This window comes from Bubalus bubalis, chromosome 3 (assembly GCF_019923935.1).
Source record: "Bubalus bubalis isolate 160015118507 breed Murrah chromosome 3, NDDB_SH_1, whole genome shotgun sequence".
NCBI lineage: Eukaryota > Metazoa > Chordata > Mammalia > Artiodactyla > Bovidae > Bubalus > Bubalus bubalis.
The window spans coordinates 125,011,388-125,020,949 of NC_059159.1; positions in this window are offsets into that span (position 1 = coordinate 125,011,388).

A 9,562-nucleotide genomic window follows, 5' to 3' on the forward strand; every position below is an offset into this window, starting at 1 on the left:
TATCAGACCTGCTTTTCCTTGTCTTAAAATGAAAATTTCCAGAAGCCTGTAACATGCAGACCTCCGATAGGGCCGTGAGGCCCAGGTGCTCTCAACTAAAGACTTAAACTTCTTGAGAAACAGGCATTTTGGTGATGAGGTCACAGAGCAAACCCTGTTTCTGGAGTTCTCTCTCCTCTGAAGGAGACATTAATGGAGTGGACTTGCTCTCAGCTTTTGCAGTGAATGTTTTAAACATCTGAGCTGGGTGGGAGCTGTGATGGGCTGGATAACTGGTCCTTACCTGTTCCTGCAAGGTAGGGAGAGGGGTCTCTCCCACACACAGCTGCCCTCCAACCAGAGTAACGACCCTGTTCTGTGTGACACGGAATGTCATGATTGCATTTGTCTTTTAAAAACAAAGGGTTAGGGACTTCGCTGGTGGTCCAGTGGTTAAGAATCAGCCTTGCAGTGCAGGGGGTGCGGATTCAATCCCTGGTCAGGGAACTAAGATCCAACATGCTTGGTGGGCTGCAACTAAGCCCACACGCCACAACTGCTGAGTGAGCCTGTGTCCCACCAATGGAAGATCTCACAGGATGCACCTAAGACCTGAAGCCAAATAAATATTTAGAAAACAAAAGAGAAATATTGCTCCCTGTACATACGGGGAAACAGGCGTAGGAAAGCATCAAAGACTGGCCCAAGGTTTCCTGATGAGAAGCAGTGAAAGAACCAGGCCCTGTTCTCAACTTTGCTCTTACCTTTAGTTTACTCCTGCTGTAGGAATCCCGGCCCTAAAGAGTGAATGACACTTCTGATGCAAATGCAGAGCACTTTGTGTAAAATGCTAGCCCACACTCATCACCACCGCTGGGACCTCTACCTAGTTACACGTGCGAGCAGAGTTAAGAGTCGTTTTCATTTCTGGCATCCTATTTGGGCTGCATCACCTTCCCATCAGAGAAAGATGAGACAGAACCACTTGGTTCTGTCCCTAGGCTATGACCTTCCCTTTTCTCCAGTCTTGTCAAGTTGTGCCGACATCAGTCTTAATGAGACTGGTGATGCCACTGTGTTGACAGTTTGAAAAGGGAGTCAAGTTACCAACTGACTTAAGCTTCACCTGCCAAACAGTTGCTCTGCAGGAAAACCACCAAGATTGAAGCAAGTGTAGAAGTTCTTTCTAGAGCCAATTAGGTCAGCTTCCTAATCTCCAAGTATATTACAACTTGTCCCAGAGGTGTCAGAAGGGCATTATAAAGAAAATGACCCTTACTCTGTCTTGTTAAGGGGACTTGACCCAGACCAGCTTGTGTATGTTCGTTAGAGCACTGCCTCAGCCCAGCCCTGGAGAAGAGGAGTGGAGGTGTGGTGAGGGAATCCTCAAAGAGAAGCCAGAGATCTGTTCTAGCCCCAGCCTGGCCACTAGCTAGTATTTGACTCTCCTGAGTCATTTCCCTTCTGGGAACCTTCAGTTCCTTGACTGGAAATATGGAGCCCAAGCTTAAGTGAGCTTGCGGCCCTGATATAGCTATATACATCAGAACGAGGTATATATACTCCAAGTTCTAACCAGCAATATGATAGTAGTTACTCAAGCTGTTACTCCCACCTACCCCGCCTTCCTGAGGAGCAGGTAAGGATTTGGGCTGGTGGAAAATATGAAAGCTGTGCCTTAGGCTGATGGAGTAGAAGGGGATAGACCTGTAGCAAGAGGTCAGTGAGGAGGTGGTTACCGTTATCTGGACAAGTGTGCGTGAGGGCTGCACCACTGAGACTGATGGTGAACGAGGTGTCTTCAAAAAACTGCAATAGGGATACTAGTAAATCCATTTTACTACCGCAGTGTTGGAGAAGACTCTTGAGAGTCCCTTTGGACTGCAAGGAAATCAGTCCAGTCAATCCTAAAGGAAATCAACCCTGAATATTCATTAAAAGAACTGATGCTGAAGCTCCAATACTTTGGCCACCTGATGCGAAGAGCCAACTCATTAGAAAAAGACTCTGATGCTGGAAAAGATTGAAGGCAGGAGGAGAAGGGGATGACAGAGGCCAAGATGGTTGGATGGCATCACCGACTCGATGGACATGAGTTTGAGCAAGCTCCAGGAGATGGTGAAGGACAGGGAAGCCTGGTGTGGTGCAGTCCATGGGGTCACAATGAGTCCGACACGACTGAGCGACTGAACAAGTCAGACTAGTCAGTCTGGGGAGTATTTATAGCCTTATAGACTCACCTTAGCATGTGCAGGATGTATGTCTGCCCCTGGGGGGCACTAATGTTCTGAGTTGGAGGGAGGGAGGCAAACTGTATTCCTCACTTCACAGCTGTGGAAACTGCAGGATTTAGAGGTGAAGAGCCTCCAAAGTCAAGTAGCCAGTAAATAGCCAGCCTGGCTGGAGTTCCAACCCAGCTCTGCCCAAATTCACAGCTTTTGCTGATGGCTAAATGCTCCTCCTCAGGGCTGTCTGGCTCCTGACTCTGTTCTAATGAGAAAGTTAGTGGGCATATTTCTTCTCAGTCTGGAGAAAAGTAGATGCGGGCTAACATGAGGTTCAGGGCAGAGTAAGAACAGAGCTGGTTTTCAGAATTGGGACCATGAAATGCTTTAGGGGTGCAGGCAAACAGTGAACATTCTACAAATACAACTACCACTCTTAATCATAATACTTTCACACTGAGAGAGGCAGCCCTGCCATATAACAACTTAGTGAGCCAGCAAAAGACACTCTGCTTCTTGGAACTCAGTTTTCCATTCCTAAATCGGGGTTGCCCTGCACACTCTCTGCGTTAAGTTAATGAGTATGAAAGTGCTGGACACCATGAGGGGTAATGTGGAGAACTGCTGGGAACAGCCTACACCATGGGCTCCTCTCAGTGGCAGACTAGGCTGGCCTGCCTGCAGCCAGGGTTCTGCACAGCAATGCACCGAGGAGCTGCTGCAGCAGCAGCAAGTGGGTGAGAAGTGGGCATCTGAGCAGAGTGGGTGCTTGGGCCCTGGAGGAGTCAGAGTGGGTGACAGGACCCTGGGGAAGCAAGTAGTCCTCAGGATCCCAGCCAGCCCCTAAGGAAGGGAATTCCTTGACTTTGTCCATTCCAGTGCTAGGTCAGGACCCTGCCTTGTCCCTGATATGTCATATGGTTCCCTGCCTGCTGGGACACCAATCCATTGTTACCCTGTTTCTGTAGCCACCTGGTGCTCCCTGCCTGTCGACATCCTATTCTACAACCTCTCTGCCAAGCTTAGGCCTGACTTGTCCTAAGCCCCACTTCTGACACAAGGATGATGGTCCCCAGGTTTTCCATAGTATGCTGCCGTTTGCAGAGCTCACATCCATTATCTTGTTCCAGAGAGGCAGTGTGAGGATTCCCACCCCATCTTTCAAACGAGGGAACAGTCAGGGTGACTGTTGCAAGGCCCCCAAGTGCAGAGCAACTTGTACTTCTTTCCTTGCCTTGGACTAATCGAGGGGGAAAGGCCAGGGATGAGCCAGTAACTAGACTACAGGACACAGTCCACTGAGCTTGAGTGAGCTCATCTCAGAGGATCCCTTACGTGGATGGGAACTTCTGAAACCCAGAGTGCTTGGGTGCTTCAGCAGGAGGAAGATAGAGGGCGATGGAAGAAATGAGGCTGAGGAAATCCAAGTTCCCACATCATGGGCCACTTGAGGCCTCTCAGTGTCCCACCCAGGACCCATCCTCTCTAGGCTGCTCAAGGGACCTCACCACAGTTGCGCTCTCCTGATGCCACTCGTGAACTTTCCGTGACTTTCTGGCACCACACCCCCCAATCCTCCTTTCCAGCCTTACTTCCTTCCCCTAGTCCCCACACACCCTCCTAGCCATCTGAACATTCCTGTGTGTTTCACCTTGCTTGTGCTGCCTCCTCTGTCTGCACTTTTCCTCCATCTGCATAAGCAAATTGATCCCAGGAACTTCCGTGGTGGTCCAGTGGTTAGAGTCTGCCTACCAATGCAGGGGACACAGGTTCCATCTCTGGTCCTGGAACTAAGATCCCCCATGCCATGGGGCAACTAAGACCATGCACAGCAACTACTGAATCCTTGTGCCTCAACTATAGGGAAGCCCACGTGCCCCAGCAAAGATCCTGCATACTGCAACTAAGACCTGATGCAGCCAAAAATAAATAAAAAACAGACAAAACATAAGCCAAAAAAGACCCACCCCAGTTTCAAGAGCCAGTGCAAAGGCGTTAGCCTCTCCAATGACCCAGCAGACAGGAGACTTTCCTCCCTGCATTCCTTGTTCCATGACTTTGATGGCCTCGTTCTCACTGCGCTGGCTCTGGCTGCTTTGCTCCCTGCCTCGCCTTCCCTGCCAGGAAGTGAGAGCTCTGGGTTGTAGGCCTGAGTCCCTTTGCTGTGCCTCCCACACCAGTGCACTCAGTGCACATCTCCTCAGTGATTTTTACCCATGGCTTCCTGGGGCCGCCGTAACCAAATACCAGAGCCTGGGCGATATAAACAGCAGACATGTGTCATCTCACAGTTCTGGAGGCTGGAAGTCCATGGTCAAGGTGCCGGCAGGGTTGGTTCCTCCTGAGGGCTGTGAGGGAAGGATCTGTTCCAGGCCTCTCTCCCTGGCTGGTAGATGGCCATCTTCTTCCTGTGTCTCTTCAAGTGGCGTTCTTGTGTATGCGTTTGTGCACAAATTTCCCCTTTCTATAGGGACATTTATCTTGGATTACAGCCCACTCCAGTGAACTCAATTCATCTGCAATGACCCTTTTTCCATGTAAGGTCACATTCTGAGGGACTGGGCATGAGGACTTCAACATACACATTTAAGGGAGGGGTCATAATTCAACTCAGAATGCCAAACACAAGAACTGTGAAAACCTCTGGGCAGAGAATGGCAATCACATGCTGAAAAGCCCCCACTTGGGTGTTTGGACTTAAAAGCAATGTGATTAAAAGGTGGACCTGGGTGCTCAGGTTTGGAGAGGAGAGTCAAATACAAATTTTTTGTGGACACATTTTTTTAATTTCTCTTGGGAATATATTTAGGAGTAGACTTGCTGGGTCATATGGTAATGAGATAATTAACCTTTTGAAGAACCACCAGACTGTTTCCCAAAGAGGCTGCACCATTTTCATTCCATCAGCAGTGTATGAGGGCTCCAGTCTCGCCACACCTTTATCTGTCTTTCTGATTCTAGACATCCTGCTGAGTCTGAGGTGGTATTTCACTGTGACTTTGATTTGCATTTTCCTGGTAGTTAATGACATTGAGCAACTTTTCATGTTCTTGAAATATTGGAATGTTATCTTTTAACACATTAGGATCAATCTGGTTGGGCTTGAGTTGGCAGTATCACATAGTTGAGACCGGGTTGCTATAGGGTGTTCTGGCGTACTGGGACTGTTTCTAGAGATGGTTGTGAATTGAGCAGGCAACCACGTAAGCAGTCAGACTGGGGTTGGTGATGAAGATCTGGGAGTTATCCATGAGGGTGTACATCTTGAAGCCCTGTGAATGGATGATATTCTCAACGACAGCATGAGGGAGAAGGAGTGAAAGTTGTTAAAGTTTTGGGGACTCTTGGAAGTTAAGAGTGAGAGGGCAAAGGGGAGACAACAGATTCACTGTTGTTTTTTTTTTTTGGCTGCTCCGCACAACTTGCAGGATCTTAGTTCCCTGACCAAGGATTGAAACTGGGCCACCACAGTAAGACTACCTAGTTTAATCACTGGACTGCCAGGGATTTCCCTAGACCCACTGCCCTTAACTGGGGTGGTGAGGGGGTAGGACCTTTCAGACAGCAGGGTACGGTGGAGGGTGAGGAGGAGATGAGGCTGGTGACAGGCACAGACTGTCAAGATGAGATATGAGGAGGGGGACGGTCCTCCAGGCCACAGGCAGTGGAAGCAGGCCATGGGGCAGGGGCTCAGGACGAGACTTCTTTCTCTCGAAGTCTCTGGGGCGAGAACTCTGGGCAAGCAGGTCTCACGTGCCTGGTCTCACACGGTTCTCGCTACTGCTCTCTGGTGGTGGTGGTTTCCATTCGGCAGGAAGTTGAGAAGGAACAGGGCTGGGAGTAGAAGCCGGGCTTCGCTTATTCCAAACACTGCGATTTTTTTTCCAGGACACTATACTGTTTCAACCTCCTGTGGGGGCCAAGCTTGCAAATAGATTATTATCATGTGGAAGGAATTTGGGATGGGGGTCTCAGCTTCAGTGTTGATCCTTCAGACAGACCCTTCCTGACAACCTGTGTGAAAAATGTCCCCCGTTAGTCACACACAGCATTCAATGGCTTTCCTTCACGCCCTTCTTATGACAGTTCATGATTTTATAGCAATGTGTGAATATAGTTTACTTTCATCGTAAACTACTTTTACTGTAAAATGCAGTTTATAGGAAGAGGCCCCACACTCTTTGTTCCCCATTCTATTCCTGGTTCTTGGCATGGTGCCTGGCATGCAGCAACCCAAGAATCATGTGTTGGATGGGTGAGTGAGGTGGCATTTGGAAAGTGGAGGCAGGTATGGTGTGTACCCCATGTCAAAATCCTTCCAACAGAGATAGTGTGAAGTGACTTCCATCTCCCATCCTGCCCCAGGTGTGACAGTGGGCTTGTTCACTCTGGGACAGTATAAAAATGATGCTTCTGTTCCAGAGATGAGGACCAAGGTTGAGGAAGCAGGAACTGGGTATAAGTCAGGGGGTGTCCATCAATGGTGCCTATAAATGGAGCGACTGAGAGAACCTTGGGAGAAGCAGACTCTTTGGCCATTTGACACCAGGACAGGTCCTTGGTGGCTGGGGGTTGGGGAGCTTGGGTGGATTAATACTTCACTTCTTCCTCAGAGGAACTTTCCAGAAAACTGACTTCAGGGAATGGTCGTGTTCACCTAAGAGGCTGAATGCAGCCTGAAGAGTAAATACGTGAAGTCAATTACGCCTCAGTCTTCACTGTCATCTTTCCTTTCCTGTGCTTAGCCATTCAGAAAATTTTTATCAACACCTATGAAATGTTATGTTCTGTCTGTGCTTGGTGCTACGGATATAAGAGGAAACAGCTGAGGCCCTGTTCTCAAGGAGCTCTTTGTTCTGGAGAACTCAGTTACAATACAAGGCTCTAAGCCACATAAGGGCAGAGGTCTGGTCTGTCTTGTTTGTTCACCATGGTGTCCCTAGAACTTTGCCCTGGGTTTAGCACTGACTAGCTACTCCAGATGGTTCCAAGCCAAAGGAGCTCACACTCTATAGAGAGAAAGACAGACAAGAGGCAGTTCCATAAAGGAGGGAATAAAGAAGGTCATGCAGGAACATAGAGAAGGCTGTTGGGGAGATCAGAGAAGGTCCTGAGAGGAAGTGACTTCTACCCTGAAGGACTTGCAGAAGGACCTGCAGAAAGCAGGGGCTCAGCATGGTGGGTGTAGGGAAAGAGGGAGTGTGCAGGTTCAGGAAACCACCTGTGTCAAGGCCTGGAGGAGAGAACACGATCCTTTAGAGAACTCAGAATAGTCCACTGTAACTAGAACGTGGAGCAGTGACAAAAAATTAATCAGAGTTCTAGGTTGAAGGAGGCTTTGCAGGAATTAACTTCAGGAGAGGCCAAGCACAGTTGAACTAGCTACTGAGGTCCCAGGCCCCAGCGTCTCAGTTCTAGGAACTATGTCCAATCCTTGACCTTGACCGTTATGACCCAGCACTCTGGGTGCCGCAGTTTCTCCAAAACTAAGTTCTTCCTTGCCCTTTCCTTCCAAAAAAAAAAAAAAAAAATCCCTCATTGGTTTTGTTTTTAAGACCTTCCCACATGTCCTCATCCATTTCAACAGACTGAACACTGACTCATTACCCAAGCATGGAAACTGGCTTTAAAAACAAGAACAAGAGTAGAATAAAAATTGCATCTTTTCCTCCTTATTTGTGGTAGGCACTAAATAAGTGTGTATTTTAATGTATTGAAAGTTCTTATTTAACCACAAGTAACATTAGCCCAACTTCCTTTCATGGTATCATTTTTTAAAATGTGACGTCACATTTTTTTCTTTAATTTCCACTTATATATGAATTATGCAAAACCATAATGGTTTTCTTTAGTCAAGTGACTGAGTTACTTTAGTGCTGGGTTTAATTTTCTCTGTAATCAAGGCCTGTTGCTCAACCTCACCCAGCTGTGAAAAGCCATTTAAACTTGAGAGACCTAAAGCACGTGGCATCTAGTCTAGACATATTGCAGATGAATGAACCCCGCTGCAATCTCCTTGTTCCTTGGTTACTTTCTTGCTGTCCATCCAAGCTCCTCAACCCCAGCCACTGAAGGCCTGCTCTGGTGTCAAGTGGCCAAAGAGTATGCTTCTCTCAAGGTTCTCAGTTGCTCCGTTTATAGGCACCCTTGATGGTCACACTCTGACCTACACCCACTTCCTGCTTCCAAACTTGCACTTCCTTGGAACCCCTCAACTTTAGGACAACTCCCCCCACCCCCAGCCCATGGTCCATTTTCCAGCTGCTTTTTAAAAAATATATAATTTTTTTTTATTTATTTGTGTATGGCTGTGCTGTGTCTTCACTGCTGTGCAGGCTTTTCTCTAATTGCAGTGAGTGGGCTTCTCATTGCAGTGGCTTCTCTTGTTGCAGAAAACAGCATCTAGGGTGCATGGACTTCAGTAGTTTTGGATCATGGGCTCAGTAGGTGTGGTTCCTGGGCTGTAGAGCATAGGCTCAGTAGTTGTGGCCTATGGGCTTAGTTGCTCCGAGGAATGTGGGATCTTCCCAGACCAGGGATTGAACCTGTGTCTCCTGCACTGGCAGGCAGATTCTTTACCACTGAGCTATCAGGGAAGCCCCTTCCATCTGCTTTTAACAACTGAACTTTTTCAAGAAAAGATCCATTTTTGCCTCCTCTGTTTCCCCATCATCCCTTGGCCACCAAATCTGTTTTCTCTAGCATTCCCCCTGTTCCCATGTTCCCCACTGAGTTCTTGCTCCTCATTCTCACGCACTGCTCTGGGCCTTCAGCTCTGTGGGTCTCTCCTCCTCAGGACACACCCTGCTTCTCTGTCCTTCCAGGGCAGCTGCACAAGGCTCACTCCTCCACTGCTCAGTCCTCTGCACACTCTCTCCTTCAGGAGTCTACGTAGTCAGTCTTTCCTCACTCAGAATGGCTTCTGGATTTCTATCTCCAGCCCAGACCCACACTGAGACTCAGAGCTGCCTCTCCTCCTACCTAATTAACAGTTTCACCTGTATATTTATTTTTAATATTTATTTACTTTGTCTATGCCTCGTGGGACCTTCAATCTTCTGTTGAAGCATGTGGGATCTTTAGTTGCAGTGTGTGGGATCTAGTTCCCTGACCAGGGATTGAACCTGGGGCCCCTGCATTAGAAGCCTGGTCTTAGCCACTGGACCACCAGGGAAGTCCCTCACCTGCATATTTATACCAAGTGTCCCAAACCTACCCTTCTCCCTTCCACCCAGAAGCGCCTCTTCCTCTCCCTTCCGTTGTTGTTACTTTGCTCATTAGTTCTGGAAGTCAAGCGGAGAATCAAGTTTGCTTTTTCCTTCAAACTTATTTCTCAATTTTGTTTGCAACTCAGTATA